At 40.1% G+C, this 23,992-nt stretch overlaps 1 protein-coding gene and 1 long non-coding RNA gene across 5 annotated transcripts in view; one reads left to right on the top strand and one right to left on the bottom strand.

Moving 5' to 3' along the window:
- Znf366 (zinc finger protein 366) overlaps positions 1-23,992 on the bottom strand; it is a 67,608-nt gene that overhangs the window by 23,296 nt on the left and 20,320 nt on the right. The gene's annotated exons all lie outside the window — the stretch shown is intronic.
- Positions 1,110-23,992, top strand: part of LOC125615814 — a 75,385-nt gene continuing 52,502 nt past the window's right edge. Inside the window, exon 1 of one of the 3 annotated variants that reach the window (XR_007346409.1) lies at positions 1,110-1,645. This is a non-coding gene — a long non-coding RNA (uncharacterized LOC125615814). The remainder of the gene's footprint in view (positions 1,646-23,992) is intronic. The other 2 variants (XR_007346408.1, XR_007346407.1) reach the window with 2 other exon arrangements.

The raw sequence follows: 23,992 nt of genomic DNA, 5'->3' as shown, positions 1-23,992 counted from the left end.
CTGGGCTGTTGTTCTTTCCTTAGGTTGGGGCTCAGTAATTAAGGGCATGAGCTTATGTGTCCAGCAAATGGGAAATTTGCTTCCTCCTAAACTTCTTACCACAAAGCAAGGTCTTTTACCACTATAGCCTCAGGCAACTGCAGGAAGTGATGAGGGCAGTAAGGAAAGAAAATGCCTAGCTTCACGAGAACCAGAGAGACATGGTGGGTGTTCAGTTGAGAGTTGGGGTACTAATACTGTCAGAAGGGACAGGCAGGTGGGCGGGGACAGCAGAGGGGCCTTCATGGTATCCCATGTTTATTAGATGGTCCCTTGGCTTGCAGTGCAACAGGTGCTGATCCCTGAGTTAACACCAAGTTATAGAGGGTGGGGACCTGGTCCAAGAGCTTGTGTCATCTATAAAAATCATTGGCTTTCATACAGGGCTGAACATGCCTGTTGAATATGAGGGAAAATGGCAGATCTTTTCTATGAAATTTCGTTTTAGCTGCAGTTGATTTTCTAACCCCTTTGGAGATAGGTTCCTTTTATGAAAAGTCTGTTCCAAATGTAAAGACTCTTCCTGGTGGTAAGTGGCTCTCATTGCCACAGCCCAGCCATCCAAAAGCAAGCTTCTTCTCTGTTTTATTCTGATCTGATGAAAAGAAACAATAATTTCTAGTCTGTATTAGAGAGTTTGATTTGAGGATTAATGAAAAGGGTTCATGTTAGAACATGGGACAGAACTTAACAAGTCTTTTGTGTATTTTATTCTTAAGAGGATACTAAAAATTCATGGCTAATGATGTGGAGTATCTTTATATCATGTGCTGTATATTATACTGGAAAGCAACCTACTTGGAAAGTAATCTTATCACTGATTTTGAAACAGAAGGTATTTCAGCTTATATCCATTATTATTGCCTTGTTTAATATTTTTGTTTTCAGTTATGACATGATTAACTAATTGATTTCTTTTAACATATTAGTGACACTCCTAATGCAATGCTATCTCAAAAGCGTATTTATTTTTGGTGTTTACATTTTTATATTATCATCATTGACCTGTTAAGGCAAAGAAACATTGTTGAGCAGAGATATGGTATGTGGGTGTGTGTGGGTGTGTGTATGTGTATGTGTGTAACATAAATGGCGCAGTTACATCCCCAAGTACAGAGACTACATGTGTGCATTCTCATTTCTTACTTATTTAAATGTTATAAAATTAATTTTCCATTTCCATTTTCTGTCTTGTGTATATGATGATTCTCTTATGCCTGAAGTAGTAGTCTGAGTGCCCTAGAATGAAGTTGTTATCTCCAGCAGGCTTGAAAAAGCATGGAATCCACTGATTGACATTTGCACAGATCTTTAAAACAGCAGTCCCTCCCTGCAGATGATCTTAAGGAGCACTGCCAATCACAAGAGGAGGTCAAGGAGAACTAGTGCTGCTTCCCCCTTGGCCTTCTTGGAGAGAAATCAACTGTGGCTGCTGCTAGCTATTAATATCCCTGACTTTGAGCATCAGGTAATAAGGAGAAGCCCTAGAGGGTAGAACAACAACAACAAAACCCAGAAAAGAAACCTATACTGGGGATGGTGACTGTTGAAAAGAAAAGTAAGGAAAGTTTATCTTTCTCTGGAGGTAACTTACCTTGAAATCAAGGTAAGTTAAAATTCTGGGTGTCCTCAGATAAGATATTAATAGACTCCTAGAAACCTTGGTGTGTTCCCTTTGATTTCTAAAAATAGATCTTTAGCATTCATGACAGCCACAGGATTCCTGTGCAGGAAGCAAGAGAGGCTTGGGGACAAGGATATGATTAGGAGACCCACAACCTGGAGGGCAGAGCCTGCAGGTGGGAGAGGAGTAGCTTTAAGCCCTTGGTTGCCTATAGCTGATTCCAGAGCTCTGGAGAAAACCAGCAGATTATATGACAGTTTCCCACCAGGCTGTGTTGAAACAATGTACAAAGAGAAAGAAGAACTGAAATTTTAGAAGCAGACAGCTGTGGGATAGTGGAAAGAGCATGGGTTTGGAGCCAGAGGGCCTGGGGTTGAATATTGGCTTCGGTTAGCAGCTTTGAGAAATTGAGCAAATTAATTTTGAGGTCTGGTGTTCTCATCTGTGAAATGGGAGTTTGGATTTCACCAAAGGTTGTTGGGAATTTAAAATCGAGTAGTATGAGAAAGTGTATTGAATACTAGACTTTGTGGTGCCTTTGAGGGGTAAGAAAGAGAAGAGAATTGGGTCAGTAATCAGCGGGTGGACACCGACTGACGTCATCTGTGTTTTCCAATTCGAAGCTGTTGGTCATCATGGACAGCATCTGAGCCTCTGCTTTGCAAGTTCAAAACCAAGACTTTACCCATTTACCCTAAGTTGGTATTTCATAGCAGTAGAGGTAAACACACTCAAAGAGGCCAATGAATATATTAATTCTGGAGGCAATTAGCCCCATTCCTTCTCCAAGCCTCCTTCCCTATGATGAAGACATCTTCTTGCCAACATTAATATCAGACTAGGGAATGGGGAGTTGAAGCTAGAGGGATCAGATGCTCCTGTGAGCTATTTCAGCCAGTATGTGAGAAATTGAAGAATTGCCCCAATCTAGGGATGGGAGGCCTTCTTTGTGAAACCCAGAGTCTCAGACACTGGGGCAGTGCTGGATTAACCATGGCAAAGCAATCCCTAGTGGTCTGTGAGGATAGGTGCTGGGTCTGTTTTGTTCACTGCTGTATCTCCAGTCCCCCAGAGTGTGCCTGACTCAAAGTAAGTGCTCAGAAAACAGCTTTGGAATGAGAGAAGAAATGAATAGTTCCTGTTTTGAAAGTCCCCATATGTAATCTTAAAATGTACAATTTTCTCTTACATAATTTAGATTGCAGATGACTTTTGGTATGACCCCAATCAGATCATCAGTACCCTCATAAATTCTGGGGTAGTTATTGGGAAGTACCTGATTCAGAGACCCTGTGTGAACTGTTGCACCTTGGTTTCTAAAGATGCCATTCTCCAACTCCCTTTCAGATGCAGGGTAAGCCCTAAATCCTGGCTACACTAATGTCAGGGAGTCTTTCTCTGAATGCCACAAAGTTCTGTAACTCAGAAAAGATTCCTGAAGAGACCAAAAAGCAGTAGAAAATAGAAAGACTCCTGAATCGAGAGTGGGAATGGTGATCACCATACATTCTTCCACAAGAAGGAACCCAGTCTACCCTTTGTGCCAATGAAGGCAAGAAAAGAAGAATCACACATTTTTCATTGCTGTGGTCAGAGAATGTTCTAAAGTCCCTGTCCTCCTATGTTGAACTTGCAACCACTAAACCCAATAACCATAAATCAGAAAGCAAATAGTTCAAGGGAGAAAATATTGGGTTGATCTGTGTTAGAGCTATTTGGAACTCAGAACGTCTTCCTTAACAGATATTACTTATGGGAGTTAGTTATGAGGAAATAAGAAAAGAATGAATTTTTTTAAATCCAAAAAAAATTTTTTGTTTCAACCAAAAGGACTGATCAGAAATACAAAACCTAACTTAGATGAAACCACGTTTAGTTTTGAGGGAAACTGCCTCTAATAATGCCCTTTAATTAGGAATTCACCTACTGCGCCAAAATATAAATATTCCCCAGATAAAATTACTGGTATTTCATGGTTCTCATTTGAACTGAAGGTCATTCCAGTAAATGCTATTAGAAGAGCCACAGTGAGTCAGCATGCCAGGGGCAGATTTATCTCTGCTCCATGACATTGATTTCTGTTCATCCTGAAATTCACCAAAGAATATTCACCCTCACATGAAAGAAAGAATCTGTGCTCTTCATTCCTTGAAGTTTTCCAATGTTTTATAGAAAAATGTTGCATTTTAGGAGGCTCTGCTTCTCTTTTAACTTGAGCTTGGTGGTTCATTATGTGGTTTACCCTGGAGCTCTGTCCTCAGCAGAGAGGGAGGTGAGGATAAGGAAAAACTGAGGATATGAAGACGCACTAAGAAGAACAAAGTGAGAAGCCTGAGAAGACAGCAAGGAGCAGGAGGGGAGGGTACTGACTGACTTATTTTCTCCCTGTTCGTAAAAGCAACCTTGTTATAAGGCTTCTTTGGAGTAGGATTTTAATAGCTAACTCGGTTCCTTCTGAATCCGTGTTATAGCTGGAGACTTTGAGACAAAAGTAAATGTTCTAATGGCTTAAAATAATTGTCCTAATATATATGTGGTTGTACTTGTTTTGCATCTTTAGGTATTTGGCAAGTAATGTTTGAGTCTTAAATTCTGGATATTAGCAGGAATAGAAGGGTCTCTATATGTATCTGGCAGATTGAGTGATACAGTCTTAAAGAAATGGATGTCCTGCCTTGTCACTCCTTGGGTCAGAGGGAGAGTCAAGAAGAGATGCTTGGTAGATACCTGGTAGCCAGACTGCAGGGCTATTCTGGATGACCTGGCTCCCATTTATTTTACAAACCTCAATTCTTCCTATCCTGTTATAAAAAGTAACCTGTCAGCCCATGGTATGGGCTGAGTCCTATGGGTGACAAGAATATATTATTTGGTGATGAGACTTGTTCACCAAATAGCCAATTGAATTCACATAATTAATTTTTCCAAAAATTCCAAAATACAACTAAGTCATACATAATGTTGAGTTTCATATTGTTTAAAATGTCCTGAGTGAGCGTGGGTACACATCACTTTTTTACATTTGTTTTAAAAAGAAGCTCTTAATAAAAAACCAACAGTTGGTTCTGCTCCTTACTTGCATACATTAAAGTGCATGTGGCTTCCATTTAGGAAAGATAGGTCATTCTTCTAAGTGCTCACTACTAAGGTGACTTTCTGAAAAGCTGGAATGAGTACAATGACTTGAGCCCCAGAGCAGCTGCTGGCCTGTTGGGGTTATCTCTGTCCTCGTGGCCCATTGAAAGGAAGGAAATGCACTGGAGATATGACTTAGCAGTTCTCTTCCCAGCCCTCAGAGCTAATATGTCTCCTGATAGCATTCTAACTGGAGTGCTAGAATTTGTTTCTAACTTTCTCTGGGGGAAGTTGTCCTTAGACTATGCCTTGATTTTTTAAAATTTCGTTTTATGTTCGTAGATCAGATAAACTTGATATACTCATTCTTAGCTAAGTAAATACAAAAATGCTTATTCTTAGCTAAGCAAATATACAAATTCATCTTGTCCATCTCTGAAATGGCACCATATTGGAGATCAGGCTAAAAAACTATGACCTTTCATAAGCAGATATGTTCATAACAATGTAACTGATGAGGTTGGTCATCTTTCAAAAAGAACCTATTTTATCTTTTTAAAAATTTGTTCTTTTTAGATAAACATGACAGTAGAATGTATTTTGACATATTATACATACATGGAGTATAACTTATTCTAATTAGGATCCCATTCTTATGGATGTACATAATGTGGAGTTTCACTGGTCATGTATTCGTATATGAACATAGGAAAGTTATGTCCAATTCATTCCACTATCTAAAAAGAACCTATTTTAAAATTGAAACTCAAGACAGTACTTTTTTATGGGTAAGAAGATAATAGAAATGTTTTGTATATTTATGGTGGTGATGGTTACACAACTCTGTATTTGTCAAAGCTCACACAACTCAAATAAGGAATTATACTTAATGTAAATTTAAAATATAAAAGAAATATACCCCAAAATGCTACTCTGCACATAATTACTAAAAGAGTAACTAAGAAATTTGTGAAATGTTCAACAATAGCCAAGATGACAAGACTCCTGTAACCAGTTCATATCTGTGGAACACGTCCAATAATGTGTATATGGTATATAAAGAGGGGTATGGAGGGGTTATAGGAATTTGATGGTATGAATTCCTATTCATTTCAATGGGGAGAGTTTAAATACGACAGATATCAGCATTGTGTGTGTGTGTGTGTGTGTGTGTGTGTACTCTATTCAGCAAGAGTAGTGTGGGATGTTGTATTAACTCTTTGGGTCTTCTAATATTTGTCCCTGATTGCAAGCTCAGTAAACAATCTCCTATAATCACTCCACCATTCTTTGAATTGTAAAGTAGTCTGCCATTGGTAGACAAGATCATTTTGGTCATTAGAAAATATGTTCTTACCCCTTTGTAAAAAAAATAGATTGGTATGGATATTCAGGTTCATAGATGGCTCTTGGGTATCATTTCCCCTAAACCTGAATGATTGAGTTTCCTATAAAAATGGAACTCGTTTGTGAATCTTGAAACTGACAGGCCAGTGCTGAGTCCTTCCATCCACCAGGCTCTTCTCTCCTCGGGGGCCTACCTGAGCAGCCTGCCGCCTTATTTCTTTAAAACCTTGCCTTAGACATAGCAGCCAGACTGCTGCAAAATTCTGCAGGTGGAAAGAACCTACCCTAGTGGGAGCTTTATGAAATCTTCAAGGTGAAACCTTCCTTTCCACAGCAGCTGGAAGCAAATCCCTCACTTCTCTGAATGAAGTCTGTCGTGTTTCTTTGATGTTCCCCTCATTGGCAGGGTCCTATGCTGTTAGCCACTGCTCTGTGTGCCTGGGGAGACTACATTTCTAACCTAATCTGGTTAGAAAGTCAGAAACTTTGCTGGTGCTTTATATATGGTTGGGAATCAATAATTACTTTGGGAATTTACTTGACAAATACCATATTCTAGCTCCTTGATCTCAGGCAGAATGTTGGTGTTTCCTGAAGGAAGGACTAACTGGTAAATTTATTCTGTCCCAATCCACCCAAGTCAACCTCACACAAATTAACTGCCAAGGACATCTCTAATGAGGAAGGTGGCTTAGCCAAGGCGTGGCAGTGACTGGGGTAGTGCTATATCAGAGAGTACAACCCCTCTTTCATCTTGGCTCAGGATCCTTGGCCAATGTGTGTTGTATTCTTTGAACTGAAAGGTGGAATGTCCTGTTTCACTGAAATAATATAAAGGAATGTGGGAGGCTTCTGGAAATTGCCAAGGTGACAGTGGTCAAATGCCACTGAGCCTCTGAGAGAGTGTCACCACGGAGTAGAACATTCCCAAGTTTCCTCCAACAGTATCCAGGAGGAGAGACCACCATGACTGTCCCACTTGGGCAACAGCTGCAGGTTCCCTGTGGCACTCCATGCAATGGCCATTAGCTTTAGGAGGTGCCCATCCTAACGGGTAGATGGATGTGTGGTCCTCCCCTTTCTTTATGTATGGTTTGAATTCCTGCTGTACTTCTGCCTTCAGATGAAGGATCATCTTCATTTGGATACCTTTTCTCCACCTCCCACTTACACTTTTTATTTCAAGGCCTCCTCATTTACCTGCTTCATATTGATTTTTCCTGTGAATTCTACTTACTAAACTCATTCTTAGAAAATATAGCTATACTTATAAAATATACGTCCTCCTCTCATGTTTATGTATACATAGCTCATCTCTTAAGAGCCTGGTGTCTCCAGAGAGAAGGACCGACCATGCCGCTTGGGGGAAGAAGGCTTGGGAGTCCAGTTAGCAACTTCACAAGCAATAGAAAGGTGCCCTTGGAGTTGTGTGGTTCCCTAGGTGGAAAGGAGACTTCTGCTTGTGGATTTTAACCAACTTATACTTTTATATTCTGGGACTGATGTAGCTATTGCAACACTTGCACTAAAAAATAAACATAAAAATGTATACTGGCTTTTGTTAGCAAACACTCAGGCGAAATTAGACCAGGGATAACCTTCCTTTGGAGCTCTGAAGAGTTCCCTCAAAACATTTTATTGGACAACTTGATTTTTCTACCTGAAGTTTTTGGGATGCCCCCAGGCAAATTTCACCCTGGTTTACACCTTGGGAACACAGCTTTCTGACCCAGGCTTATTTATATCCTCAGGGGAATAAGAATAAATCACAGCAGAGATTCAGTCTGTGAGGAACATTCCCTCAGCACGCCACTTTGGGTGCCTCTCATGCCTGCACTATGCAGGGTGCCAGGAAGACAGTGTCAAGTCAGCCAAACACAAGGCTCAAGAAACTCAGCATCTGGTGGGAGAAACTGACAACCAGATGTGGAGAAAAGTGTGGTGGGGGCCACAATAGAAGAATCTTGATCTGGTGGCTTGATTTACTAAATATGAGAGAATAAGAAGCAGAACTACATTTTTTTGACTGACACATGAAACTGTTTTCTTTCAAAATATTCCTCTTCTCTTTTTTATCATTAAAATGTCAGAACAATGTGAAGAGGATGAAGGAATGAATACCTGTGGATGTGAGGGAGGAGAGAAGAATTTCTCCCATTTGACACTGTGTTCTAGCCTCACTATCAGTGTTTTCTGGATGATAGAGGAAGAGTTTTGTGACTTGCAAATTGGGGGTGACCTTGGATTAACTGAATTGAGGAAGCCAGGTGTATAAAAAAAATAAAACTACACTCAACCTTGAAAGTTCAGATAAAGATGAGCCGGTATAAAGATTCAGAGTAATTACAAAATCACACACTGCAAATACCACTAATCCATTTTCTCCATTAAGCATCCCTGAGTTTCTCCTTGACTCCTTCCCCAATGTTGAGAAGGAGCTCTGGGAGGTGTCAAGGTGAGATCCTTGGCTCTCTGGCAATGTCACCTCCTTTCCCAGTGCCCTAAAGTGGTTGAGTTGCTTAACAACTCTTTCTGGCTAAAAATCCAATCCCATTTGTGTCATGGTAGGACCATAAAATGTCAAAAAGCTGCAGCCCTCAGATGGACCTAGTCCCTTCTTCCTCTCAGCTCCCACAGTCTGTGTCCCTACCCTTGAGGTAACTTCCTCATGGGGTACTGTAATAAGCTGCCTCCCACATGCTGGGATCCCCTTCAGGCTGGGAGCTTTTCCTAAACCTTTCTGTAACTACACTGTCTTGTGCCATGACTGCTATTTAATAACATTTAGAAAAGATTTTTGGATTGCAACAATTTTCTAGTCTTAAAAAATTTTTATTCTTTTCTTTTACAATAACTACCAAATAACTGCCGCCCCCCCCAGCACCACAAAAAAAAAGTTCTGTGGAATTCCTTCCTTTTTATTCTTCCCTTTTTGTCCCCATTCTAACAGATATGCAGAATGCTTGCATTATTTAGGGTTAGTCATGAAAAGGAATGTAAGTGATTTTCAGAACAGATTCATTTTTCTTTCTTTCTTTTTACGGTGCTGAAGATGGAGGCGGGGCCTTGGGCGTGCTAGACAAGTGCTCCACCATGATTTCCACCCCCAGCCCTCATTTTGCTTTTTAAGCTTAGATGTATTCTAATGGTCTGTCATGTTTAGAAGATATCCCTGGAAAAATAAGTTCATGTTCCCAAGAAGAAGCATATTCCTATAAGAATCCCCTGACTTGGAAACCAACTCAGCCCTTTCCTACCCATCAGGTGCTTTTTACGTTAAATGTAATAACCTTCCAGGATTTGTTATTGCCCCAACATGTCTCTGATTCTTGATGTTTTCTTTAATAATAAACACTAATAAGTGCCCTTCCATTGAAGTGGCACCCCCTTTCCCCACAGAAAAGCCCTCTTTACCATGGCTGATTTTAGGTCTGTCAGCAAAAGAGTCTCTGCAAAAGAGTCCATTGTAGATAAACTTCCTATTTTCATGTCGCCCTATTTACTTGGCCACTGGCCTAGAAGATACCAGCACTCCAGGTGCTGGACACACCCTTACTAGTTTTTCACAAATGTATCCAGTATAGTACTTTGAAGAAATATGCAAACAAGGCCTCTGGCCTTGAGCTGGGCTTCACAGAGATGTCTACATTTTTAAGATAAGTTACAATTGTCTTCTTGGTAACAACTGGCAGGGGGAGGGAAGAAAAGGGAGAAGAAGCTCTCCCCTTCTCAGGTGCTGTCTTTGAAGAGTTAACTTGCCCAAAACAGTGAAAGAAAAAGCTGCTTTTATGTGAACTTCTGCAGACTGTGAACTTCTGAGACCCTCCCCTTACATGCTGGGTATAAAACTCTGAAACTACCTGAACTCGGGGTTCAGGGAATTGATTGATTACAGCAAAAGCTGTGCCCTCTGAGCCTGGCTGCAGCCAAACAAAACTATTTCCTGCTATCTTTGGTGCCTTGCCTCATTTGTCCCTACAACACCATCTTCCCTAAGTGTTAACTTTATGCATAGAACTAAAAAGAAAAGGGCCAGGAAGTTAATCATCCACTTTGACCATTCTTTGTAAAGTTAAAATTGTTTTCATTGTTCCTTGGAAATAACTCCTAGCTTCTCTTTTTCTCTCCATTATCATATCCAGGACTCTAGTCCAAATGCTCACCATTTCCTCCTAGATTGCTTTCAATGACTTCCATTTATCCTTCTGGAAGCTTCTCCTTCCTTCTGAATCCCTTGTATACCAAAGCCAAATCCATTTTTAAAAAGTCATCACTTTCTCTGAGGTAACTCAGTTCAGGAACCTTCACTATAGTGTGTAGAGATTGCTGCTTGCTGCTCCAGTGTCCACTTCTCCTTTTGCCTTAAGAAACAGAACTCTGATTTTGCTTGTGATGACAATGTACCTAAGAAAATCACTAATCTTCCTAGACACCCTTTCAATAAGGGGCTGCGTTGTGCCACAATTCTGGCCACTGAGACACAAACCAAAGACGGATAAGGATTTCAAAGGAAGCTTTTGCATTTATTCCTTATGCAAAGTTCACCCACCGTCTCCTTTCCTATCTTCTTTCTGCCTGGGATGTAGGTATAAGGCTGGAAAACAGCCATATTAGGACCATGAAGCAACAAGCTTAATGGCAATGCTTCCCACCAAGAAAGAGGGCAAGTTCCACTGTGGGACCCTTGTGCCCACTGGTGCTGGTCTTTCTGCTGTTTGAGAAGATGAACTCTTTAGTCAGTTAAGCAAATGTATTCAGAGTTCTACAGTTTGTAGTTAACCCCAAGGCCTTCCTAACACACAGAGCAAATCAAATGCAAACTCCTCTTCTGACTTTCCAAGTTCTTTATAATCAAGTCTAACTCTATTCCCCTTCTCTCTAAAAATCCTCTCAACAGCTCTCAGACCAGCCTTTCACCATTCTCTACATTGAGCAAACTAATCCTACCTCTATATCTCTGTTTAGACTGGTTAAACATTCAGGAATATTCCTTTCATTGACCCACCCCATTCTTCCAGGTTGAACTTCAACTTCTTCCAGAAGCCTTTTCTCCCTACTCTATGCCCAATTCTCTCTCTCTTCTTTCAACCCCTGTTGCATCACCCTACTGAGCCCTAGATTGAATACATGTTTTCCCCTGTACTGCACTCTGAGTATTTCATGTTTGTTTTTTTCTGCAGCATGCCATTCTTACTTTCCTACCTCCCTTTGTACCTTGCATTATACAGGTTGCTATGAACATATTCAATACCATTGCTTGGTTGTGATTCTTTTATCATGCATTGCCATATCTGCTTTTAAAACAGATTTGTTTGATGCCTTAGAAGCACATATGAATTTAGGTTGTATCTCCATCTGGTAAATTAATATTACTGTTGGTTGCCAGCTCAGAATCAGAACGAATTAATTTGTTATGTGGAGAAATTTTGACACTGAAATTGCTGTGGGTTATTTATTGCTGTGAGCATTATGTTGAATTTGCACATTGTTTACAGAACATTTGTTGGTGCTGAAGATCAACCTCCAATCCCTCATGTCTGGGTTTTCCATATGAAGAGGATGTGAGATTGGGACTCTGGCATCCTGTCTTATAAGCCCTACAAAGGCCAGTTGAAAGGCTGGGGGTTGTCAGGTTTGTGCACAGAGTGAGGGCAGGACAACATTGGCGAGCCATGGAAGGTCTCATAGGGCTACACCATTCCTCTAAAGAATGCAAAGAAAGAAAGGAAAGAGGAGACAATGTACCTCTACTTAGATCTCTGAAGATTTAATTACCCTTCAATTAAATTGTAATAATCACAGAACCTATGTTTTTCACAGTGTTTGTATTCCCCATTAGGTTATTGTCACTTCTCACATTTCTGCATTAGTTTTATTCAATGATATATCACCATAGTCATAGCCTCACTTTCTTCCTGTCTCAAATACACGCATGCACCCACGCACGCACACACTCATAAGCCATAGTACACCATCTTTTATCCCAATTACCATATTCTGTGTGTATGTGTGTATGTGTGTATGTATGTGTGTGTGAATGTGTGTGTATGTGTGTGAATGTGTGTGAATGTGTGTGTGTGTGTGTGTGCGCGCTACAACAAAATAGACTGTTCTAGAGATTCCTAATACCTTACCTGGACTTCTTTTTCTGTGTAGAATCTCCCACCTCCTTACCTACAGAATCCTCTTACCTGGACTTCTAAGGCTGCCTTATTGAATAATGATCCCTAGTCTAGGACTTGCAATGACTCTTTAATTGGTGTTTTAATATCAATTTTTAAAATTTTAATTAGAAAAAAGTCAGATGGCATAAAACAATTGCTTTTGGATTTTTCTTTCCAAAGTACAAACACCCACAGAACCCACTGGTAAATGCCTGTGTTTTGGGGTTCCTCTGAGGAGTCCCAACATTGCTTGCTGAGGACTCCCCCAGGGGTCTTGAGGAAAAAGCCTGAAGTTACTATCTTTACTCACACACAAAGGAACTGATGAATAGAAACTCTGAAGCCTGAGGCCTGAAAACCTCCCTAGAGTCCTCAGAGGCTCAGGAGTGACAGTGAGGCTTCAGGCCGGCAGCCTTCACAGACTGACTGACCACTGCTGTGTTCATTACCTACCACGAGCAAGGACCCTGGCAGGTGGGAGAGAGTGTAGTGTTTGGCAATGATGTATAAAATGGATGCCTTCCTGGGGGAGCTTCTATCTAGTTGGGGAAAACAATGAAAGATCAAAGGCTCATAAATTCTCCCAGTTGGAAGAGATCCAAAAGGTCTAAAAAGCTAAGTCATATTCCAAGTTCTCAATGTTTCAGAGTTGGCTTCCTCATTTATGAAACTGGGCTCATAATGTGCACCTCAGCAATGGAAATGAACTAATTATCCTGCAGAGTGCCTGTACATAAGGATGGTTCAATTTGCTTTTCGTATTATCACAATGTAAGTCAGAAATTGTATTCAATACATGATGCTGACAATAGGCTGTTACTTCCAAGTGGGGTGATCAAAGAAGTTCTCATTAATGGAGGAAACATAATTTTTTTTAAAAAAAAGGATTATTCAAGATGTGCCCTATTTGCTATTCATTTAATAGTGGTTAAGAGGGAAGTAGGGGCATTCTGGAACCAAGTTGCTGAGGGTAAGGGATACCTGGTAGCTTCCTGTCCCAGTGGGCAACTTGGGCTAGTCTGCCTAATCAGGGTCCATCAGCCTGCAGAATCTGGGCTCAGGAATCACAAGAAGGCTCACCATCCTGAACACAGTGCTCCGAACTCACTGTAAACTTATGAGTCTCCCCAGCCCCTAGTTTTCTCTTTCATAGTCCTTCATTTTATTTTCCTTATAGACTGATCAGAAAGATATCTTTGTCATTTCTGTATTTATTAGCTGCCTCCACTAGACCATACGTTCCATGAGAACAGGCATCTGACCCATGTTCAGTGTTTTATCACCCTAGAAGAAAGTCTGGCACATAGTAAGTCTCAACTGGTTATAATCACTTGGGAAGTTCAAACTATACAATGCACCTCCTTCCTAAAAATGCAATGCCTGCCTCTGGCTCCTCCACAGACCTTAGGGACTGGGGCACAGGCACTGATGTAGGTGATTTTCACAGTCATCCAAGGCTGGGAACCCCTGAAGGGAGATGCTCAATAAATTCTGTTGAATGCAAATGGCATTGCTTATGCAATAAGGGAAGTGTGCATGGGTCAGGGTTGCAGAGGAGGCACTGTGCTGGAAGGAGCCCTGTGACTTTCAGTCATCTCTCCCTTTCCACCACCCATCCAGGCCATTAAGGTTGGGGTGTGAGGGCAAGGAGAATATTTTTCTCTTGCTAAGGCTGAACTAATGAAGCAACAACCATTTGAGATAGCAGGGGTGCGGGAGGTATCTGATAATCCAAAAGAAAGCATACTGAACAGGTCATGCTATCCCCTGGTGGTGGTGGTAGTAGGCACAAGTGCACTATTTGCATTATAAGTGACATGAGTCTTGAACTTGAGACAGATGCCCATCCCTTTTCCTCCTTGCAGATGCCTGCCCCACACCAAGGCCCTGTCCAGCCATCTAGTAAGAACCTGGGATGGGATTTGTCCCCCAAGGGGATGGCTCTTCTAACCTGCCGAACTTGACAATGAGGAAGAGGGCAGGAGAAGGTTTCTCTGCATGACTAGGATCCTTCTGAAAGGTTGGGCTGTGGGATTTTTTTTTTCCTTTTCACTTCTCTCTTGGAAATCACCTCCATGTACAGAATGGACTACAGGATGAGACTTCTGTACGTTGAGAAAGCATTTCCCACCATCTATAGGAGGCTAAGGGAGACTGCTATTTTTTTTTTTTTTCAGCTCTTTCAATGGCTTTCCATGCCATTTGTCAAGTCATTTCCTTAATTTTTTTTTAAAATTCTCTAACAACAAACAACTAAATGTGAAATCTTTCCTTATACTTTGATTGATGGTTCACACCTTTTGGAATATCTAGCTTATATTTTTAGAAAGAAGCAGCTGGTACTCTTGACATTTAATTCCCACAAAATGCCTCACTCAGTTCTCCCTCTCCAGATAGGGTACACAGACTATTGGAAAATATTCAATGACATGGATCCAAATGTCTTCCTCAGAGTGGAGGAATGGTAGAATATGCTTTGAATGTCCTGGAAATTGAGCTAATGGCATTGAAATGGCTGATCTTAGGAAAACATGATTGTAGCAGGGAAGGATGCCACTGATATCTGTGGGGCTGAGGGACCTGGGCCAGGGTAAATGTTTTACCCAAAGAGCTTTGCCATCAATCAATGATATTACCAATAATCAAGATAGCTACAGTTAACTGAGGATTTACCATATGCATGATTTTTATATGAATTACCTCATTTAATCATACTATTATTAGGCCTATCTTATAGATAAGGAATCCGAGGCACAATGAATATAAATGACTTGTCTAAGGTCACACCACCTGGAAGTAGCAGGTCTTAGCCAGGGGCTGGCAGACTCTCACTGTAAAGGGTCAGGCAGCAAATATTTCTGGCTTTGCGAGGCCCATGGTTGAGACTATTCAACCCTGCCACGGTAATGGAAGTAGCAGAGTCATGGCATAAGCCAGCTGGAGTGCCTGAGTTCTAGTAAAACTTGTTTACAAATCAGGTAGTGGGCTGGGTTTGGCCCGCAGGCCTGTGGCTGGAATCTTTTATTTCAATAAGCAATCTTTTACGTTTACTATTGTGAACTCTCACCAAGCCCACTTATATAATGGCCGACTGGGTTAATAATTGAGGGTTTTCTTTTTTAACAATAACTCATATTTCTCAATGCCAGTTACACTGTAAATGCTAGGATAGGAAAGGGCATTTGGATGAATATGATTATACAAAGACACAAGGGCCTTTAGAGGAAAGCTTCTAAGCCATGTTAGTTCTCAGGAGTTTGTGAGCAAGACAGTGAAGAGGAGTTAGGTTTAGGCAGCGTCTGTTCAGTGTCAGGGCTATATCTATGTTACTCCTTCTATGTAAACTTCAACGTGGCAGTCAAAACCACATGGAACCGCCAGGCATAATGGTGCATGCCTATAATCCATTCTGGAAGGCTAAGGCAAGAAGAATCACGAGTTCAAGCCAGCCTGGGTAATTTATTGAGACATGTCTCAAAAATATATGTATATATTTTTGTCATGCTGGGAATCAGGGCCTTGTTTATGCTAGGCAAGACTAAGCTACATCCTCAGCCTTTTTTATTTGTCTTTAATTTTAAAAACTATTTATTTATTTATTTTGTGGGTACCAGGGATTGAACACAAGGGCTCTTAACCACTGAGCCACAACCCCAGCCCTTTGTATTTTTTATTCTGAGACAGGTTCTCACTAAGTTGCTTAGGGCCTCACTAAGTTGCTAAAGCTGGCTTTGAACTTGGGATTCATTCTCATTTCTCAGCCTCCCAAATCACTGGGATTACAGGCTTGCACCACTGTGCCTGGAATGAGATAAACTTCATTACCCTAGGTACATGTATGATTGCACAAATGGTGCATCTCTATACACTGTGTACAACCAGAGAATTGAAATGCATTTTGCTGTCATGTACAACTAAGTTGAATAAATAAAAAATAAATTAAAAAAATTAAAAAAAAATGTTTGTGGGTATAGCTCAAAGGTTAAGAGCCCCTGGGTTCAATCCCCAGTACCACCAAAAAAAAAAAAAAAAAAAAAAAGGAAATGAAGTTACTTCTTGCTGAACGTGAGAGTTTAAGTGGCCAAATGGGCAGTTTCTTGCTGTATACCTTGGCTTAGGCCACACCGCCCCTTTAGATGAACTGCACACTTCACCTTGCCTTAACTCAGTTGCTAAGTGAGTTTGGAAAGTTAGTTTAATCTGAGATTCTTTTTGTCTCTACTCTATAAAAAGAATAGGAAACTCTGGGACACCCTTCTCACTTTACATCATTGCTTGGATAATCAAACAAGGAAAGTATGTGGAAAGTCTCTGCAAAGAGGGAAAATATTCTGTGTGATGTGAAGTCAGGTGCCACATGCCAGGAACCAGGTCACAGGAGCAATGAGCCAGGACTTTTACTTCATACCATTGTGGCTGACTCCGGAAAGGGCTCACCCACCCCACAGGATCCCCTCCACTGAATCATTCAAATTATTTAAGCTTGGGAGAAATTGGCTCCCTAAATCTCCTAAAATCATCTCAAAGCTGAAGAGCTTGGAAGAGATTACAGAAGTCAATCAGTTTCTAGTCACATAAATAATCCTTTTAAAGACTCATAAGTTTCATTGCCATTGCCACGACGGCTACCTTCCTCCTAGACCTCATCTCCTATTTCTATTCTTCCAGTTTTAAAAGGGTTCCTCCTCATTAGGATGAATGTAAATCCAACCCTGTGTCCCAGGTCTGACTCCTGCCCAACTGGTTCAACAACAATGTAGTAGGGAATATGATCCAGCTTTTGTTCAAAGTTTGAAGTTCCAGCTCTTTGGTGGAGTGGGCTTTAGTGTACCCTTACCTTAAACCTATCATACTCAGGTCAATGGTGGACCATATACATATATGACATTGTTTACACAAGGTTATATTGCCTGGTGATACAGTCATTCCGGTCTGGGTAAGCATACTCTGTGATATACGCAAAATGACAAAATCAATCAACCATCCCTTTCTCAAAACATCGCCATTGTTAAGTAATACATGACTGTAATTAATATTATTTGATATCTAAGAGCTTGTATAAGTCAATCATGAAAGTGACTAGTGGAAAATTGAACAAAAACCATCAAAGGCAATACACAAGAACAACAGTAATGATAAAATTTTGAAAATACTTTTTGGGTTAATTTCAAGCAATGCCAGGTACTCAGTTATCATAGAATCACTAGTAATAGAAATGATTAGGCCAAAAATATAGGACTGTATCTTCACATGCCTCTGTGTGTGTGTGTGTGTATGTGTATATGTGTGTGTGTGTGTCCCAGAGTTTGTGTATGCACACAGAGTCTCTCTATATAAACATGTACCATCCTGAGACAGTTTAGCTGAGTAGAGGGCATGGTTTCAGATTTAAAACTTATGAAAACAACCCACACAAATATAACCAAGATTTTAACTCTGAGAATTTCAACAAATGGAGAAAAACTAATATATTTAAGAGGAAGGTGCAAAGAATCTCACAGATATGTTATGCAACAATGCCTGGAATGAGATGCACAAAGCCCAAGGCTCATCTAAGGCAAAAATCATCCAGGAGAAAAATTCATTTGTGAAATAAAATCACCCTAATGCAAACGACACTTTGTGAGTAGAGACTAAAACCAAAGTGTGAAGGACATTTTCAAAATCAATGTAAAAGTGTGCAGAAATGGTTGGATCTAAATTAAGTAAGAATTAGGTGACGAATTGATGAGATGGTAAAGAAAAGCCAATTAAGATACTGGCAGACTTGTTCTGCCAGCCTACATGCTGTAAGACTGACTCTAGAAGAAGATTCTGGGTACTTTCTCATTTCTAAGTACTTTCTCATGTTCTGTTCCTTGACACTTTTTGACTTTGAGTAGTCCAAAGTGAGTTGGTGCTGGTTGATTTCCATCAATGTCTCTCTCTCCCTCCTTTCTCCCCCTCCCCCTCCTTCATAAGCAACAAGTTGATTCTATTAGATCATAAACCATCTCTGGCTTTCTTATAAAAATGGTACATCTAATGACATCATTCAAAGGTACGTTTAGGAAATGGCCCCTTCAAGTTTTCATCTTATTTTTTGCTGACTGAAGAAATGGTGAGGCTGACCTACGATGGAACTAATTTGAATGACTGAATATATAAATAATGAAACACCTTTCTACTGAGAGTCTCAGCTGGTAAGGGGTGAATTATTTTGATCTATTTCTCAATAATAAAGTATGAACAAATTGAATCTAGGGCTTACAGAACTGCCTATAATTTCTAAAACTTTTGAGTTTTCACAGTAAACAGCTATTTTGTAGAAAATATTGGGAAATTCAACATGAATGAAGGATGTCCTTGCCTTGGAACTTCTTAGGGAGGATTAAGCAAACTACACTAGAAGAGTAACCCTGGGTGTATCTTATGCTAGAAAGAAACAAGCCCTGAACCATTCTATGTCTTGTGAACTTCAAGTGAAGGAAGAGAGTGTAAGAAATTCAAGGAAGGAGTATGTGTGCACCATATGTGGACACCCTAAAACTGACAGGTGACTCAGCTCTCCGGGTGATGGTAAATAGCAGCCATAATAGAAATACGCACAGTCATGGTAAGCAAAAGAGCAAAGCCATAAATGCAGTTGAGATAAGCTGGCTACTGATTAAGACATATTAAAAAGACAAAATGTGTTAACACCAACAGTCTATTAAGGTGAACAATTCTACATAATTTATTTTAATGATCTTTAAATAATATAAATTCATTACCATTGAAAATTTAATGCCGAAATATCTAAAGAAGAAAATTAAAGTAATCAATAACCCAGAAGTAACTGTGTTAATATTCTGTTTTTTTTCTTTAAAGTCTTTTACTATGCATCAATGTTTTTCTTTTACAATGCTATTTACTCTGCTTCTGTAGGCACTATACAAATGGCACTGCAGTAGGTGGCTTTGTTCATAAATCTTTGTTGAGTCTCTCTCACTTTCTCTGATTAGATTCTCCAGAAATAGAATTAGGGAGAGAAAGTATTCGAGGTTTTTTTTTTTTTTTTTTTGGTAGGTCTTAATACATACTGCTAAATCATTTTCCAGAAAGGTCAACTTAATTTATACTCAAGTGACTCATTTCTTTAAATGTGTTTATTTTTCTTTCTATGATTCCTTTCATCTTCCACCTGAGTTTAAAAGTAAGCCCTTAAACTTGACCCAACATTGTAAGAAGAATAAAAAAAATTTAAAAAAAACCCCAAACTCAAGGTTTAATGGGAGAATCATTTCAAGATGTTGTGATAATTTACAATGAAATAATTCTCAACTCTTTTAAAAACTTCCATACCCATTTTTACATTTAGATCCCACGAATACTCTGAAGACGAAAAGGCTTAATTGAGAATTAATCACAGAGTGTGAGGAGCAAGAGGAAGAACTTCTGATACCATCTTGTTCAGAGGCACAGGGAGGATGTAAGATATTTAAGTTCTAGAGCCCAAGTGTCTGAACTCTCAGCTCCTGTTACCTTTCTGCTGGATGACCTTTCCTCTAGCTGTCCCTGTCACACTTTGTATCATTCCCAGTTTCCTTCTGCCCCGTGCTGACTCATCAAGCCACTGGGAAGTAAACCATTAGACTTCTCCCTCTGTTGCAGAGATAAAGAGAATAACTGTAAATCTGGATTCAGACTCTCAATCAGGGACAGAACAATCTTGAGATGAGTCTTTGATCATGATGTAGATGATGACCTAGAAAAGATCCCCAAGAGCCTGTGGGTGAAAACGAGTCCAGGAAGCCGAGAGAGTCAGATCTGAACTTGTGGTGAACTTCAGAGACCAGAGGGGTCAAGGGAAATTCAGTAAGAATAAGCATGAAGCTCCAGCCTTGATGTATTTCTGTACCCAACTACACTGATCACGAGGACTACCAAACTCTGGACTTGCTGTGACACAGGAGAAGACTTTCCTCCAGATAATTCTCACCTACTTATCTGATATAGGAAGCCTAGGTAAATTCTTTGAACAGGCAGGGGGAATTGTCAAGGCAGACCATCTCTGCTCCTTCCACCCCAAAGGACCCGACAGCCCACATTGCAGGTTATCATCTGGCCAATGAACGACAGGATTGCAAAGCATATCACTTAGAAATTGAAATAGCACTTTGCTTATGTTCCACAGTCAATCAACGGTCCACCTTGAACTCTAGTCAACTGTTACCTTGTTTTCCCTGGGGGTTCAAATTTCTTTTATTTAGAAACATCACAGTAGCATTTATTTTTTTTTTTCTGTGTAATTTTAAATTCTGAGAAACCATTTCTTAAAATGCCTGACATTTAAGAAAATCTGGCACTGTATTGCTACCACTGAAGCCAAGTATCCCATGTGTAGAAAGTAGCACAGTTTAGCGTGCAAGTGTGCCAAATTTTCCTTAAAATTAACATTTGTGCCGTATGTTGGTACCCTAAACTCAATACTCCTTTGGCTGTTGAAAATGCAAAAGGAAAACATTCTCAGACTGAGTCCTGTTCTTTCCTTGTAGACACTGTTTTAAAGACATTAGCCAGAGTTGTCCTTTGGAGGTAAAAATGAGTGCCTGCTCTTTAATTCTAGGTGAGAAATCAAGCATCCCAATGTCTTTGGTAAGAAATGGGAAGGAGGGGCTGGGGCTGTAGCTCAGTGACAGAGCACTTGCCTTGCACATGTGAGGCACTGGTTCGATTCTCAGCACCACATAAAAATAAACAAATAAAATAAAGGCAACTACCACTAAAAAAAAAAAAAAAAGAAGAAAAGAAAAGAAAACCAGAACGAAAGCAACAATTGGGAGGTAGAGTCCATTCTCCTCATCTAATAGGACTTTTAAGAGAACAAGGTGGACAGGAAGAGGGGAGAAGTCTTCCACTGAACTTAGAGCATTATGAAAGAAATTCAGACAATGCCCAGGCAACCCAGGGCTACAAGTGGCCTATACATGACCCTCTTGTGGGTCCCAGATGCTGGGCTGCCTAGCCTTTGAAGTCACAATCCCTCTGAGTTTCTTCCTCAGAGAGTTCCCCCTACCTCTCTTCTGCACCATGCTGTCTCCAAAACACAAGAAGGAAGTAGCATTCTTTAGGTTTGTGGGTTAAGTATCTGCACTTTTTGGTATCTGCAACATGCTTTGGCCAATCAATGACATTTTTGCCAAGCTCTCTGGGAACCTGTGTGGCTCTAGTGGAGTCTGGGGGCTCTCCTTGAATGGCAACAAACCCTCATTTATGAATATTAATGTAAATGGTACCAAAGGGATGGATGAGGGGGCAAAGTCACTGAAACCACCAGAGACATTAAAGCTATGATGGGAATTATGTGGCTGGGCTTCATTCTACTGCAGTATTAAATAAGAAGTGTATATTCCTGATGTTCAAGCTAGTTTTCATCTGCACTATGAAGTAGACACAGTATTTAAGGGTAGCTTTTCAAATCCAGAAGTAGAATCCAAGTAAGTCTGAAGATGATGATGATGACAACGATTGGTATCAGGGATTGAACCCAGGGTCACTTAACCACTGAGCAACATCCCCAGGCCTTTTTTATACTTTATTTAGAGACAGAGTCTTGCTGAGTTGTTTAGGGCCTTACTAAGTTCCTGAGGCTGGCTTTGAACTCCCAATCCTCAGCCTCTCTAGCTGCTGGGATTACAGGTGTGTGTCACTGCACCCGACTAGATTCTTCTTCTTCCTTTTTAAATGTTTTATTATAGAAAATTCAACCTGTGAAAGTAGAATAATATAATTGAGCACCCATGTCACAACCCAATTTCAATCCATGACCATCTCATTTCATTCCTACCTACCCACTCCCAATTTTAATGATTTGGAGGCAGATACACAACAGCATATTGTTTCATCTGTAAATAGAGTTGTCCCTCTGCATTCCTAGGGGACTAATTCCAGGACCTCCCTAGCTATCAAAATCTGGGTGCTCAAGTACCTCATATGAAGTGGGATAGTATTTGCATAAAACCCACATATATCCTTCTGTACACACCAAATCATCTCTAGATTACTTATAATACCTAACACAATGTAAATGCTATGTAAATGCTTGTTATACTGTATTGTTTAGGGAATAATGACAAGAAAAAAATCTGCATACGTTCATCATAAATGTGATTTTAAATAGAATTATTTTTCAATCTGAGGTTGGATGACTTTGTGGATGCATAACCTGCAGCTATGGATTTCAGGAGGCATATCTTAAACCTAAGGACTTCTGAAAACTTAGCCATAATACTATAGCATACCAAAAAAAAAAAAAAAAACCAATGGACTCATTTAGCATTTGAATGTCTAGTCAGTATTCAAATTTCCCTAAAAATATCCACCTTTTTTTTTCTTTGGAATGAAACTCATTCTGGGAGTTGTTAGTTTAGTATTGAACTAGCCAGTTACCTATATTTCTAATATCATAGAAGATCTAGGAGCAATCTGCAGGTCTAAAGGTCACTTCAGGATCAATGACAAGATGAAGAGAAGGGGAAAGAAAGGCATTTGAACTTTCTAAAGTTAACCTAGAATCAACCATTGACAGGACTGAAGAGGTGAGCATACATTACCCAGCCCACCACACTTCCTTGTGGTAAACTGAGGCATGCAGTGGTGGACATGTCCTCAAAGTCACACAGCTGATAAACAGAAAGGATTCACTTTTAAGATGTAAGAGGCACTATTTAAGGCCTTCCTTATTTTTCAAATCCACTGTTTTGCATGTAGATTTCAGGTTTGTGTGGCCGCTTGAGGGTATAGAGCTGGGCTGCCCGGTTCTGTCCTCACTAGTCATGCGTGCCTTTTGAGCACATCAGATGTGGCTCATCTGAAATGAGACATGCTAAGCATATAGATTACACACTGAATTTTTAAAAAGTACTTAAAGGGAGAAAAAGGAAAGTACCTCATGAATAATTATTCTGTTGATTGCATTCTGAAATAATATTTTTGGATTATTGGATGAAATAAAAATTGATTATTCAGATTAATTCCATCTGTTTCTTTTTACTTTTTTAATGTAGCTGCTAGAAAATATACACGTACCTTTGCAGCTTGCATTGGATCATGCTTTTTCTATAGAATAGCACTGATTTAGAGATTGCTTTTCTGTGCAGTACTCTATCAACTTATTTTGTAACCAGGTCATAGGGCTGGAGAGGGCTGAAGGAGGTCATCTCTCCCACCTGTCTCTTTCAATTAAGACTGTACACCAAACCATCCTGTCATACATCTTTATTTTTTGAAAATTTGCAGAAAAATTATTTTCTCATTTTTTTTGGGGGGGGGGGGGGTACTGGGGATTAAACTCAGGGGCACTTGCCCACTGAGCCACATTCCCAGCATTATTTTGTATTTTATTTAGAGACAGGGTCTCACTGAGTTGCTTAGTGACTCACTTTTGCTGAGGATGGCTTAAAATTCACAATCCTCCTTCCTCAGCCTCCTGAGCCCCTGAGATTATGGGCATGCACCACTGTGCCCAGCTGAAAAATAAATTTTCCAACTTCCCCTGTGGTTGATCCAATATAAATAGGTGAGTTTTACAAGTAAGAAAGTTTACATCCACTTTACAATGAGTCAAACAAGGTACTAGGAATTATTCTTGAACTCCCCCTCTTTATCAGTCCTCAATCCCAAACTATGTTCTATTTCATGAATACCCTTCAAATCTCTGCATTGATCCTCATCATGATCTCCACCGATTCCCTGGTCTCCCCTGAGCTCCTGCAATGGCTTT

Source organism: Marmota marmota, unplaced genomic scaffold, assembly GCF_001458135.2.
Source record: "Marmota marmota marmota unplaced genomic scaffold, marMar, whole genome shotgun sequence".
Classification (NCBI taxonomy): domain Eukaryota; kingdom Metazoa; phylum Chordata; class Mammalia; order Rodentia; family Sciuridae; genus Marmota; species Marmota marmota.
This window is presented reverse-complemented; position numbering and strand designations above follow the sequence as displayed.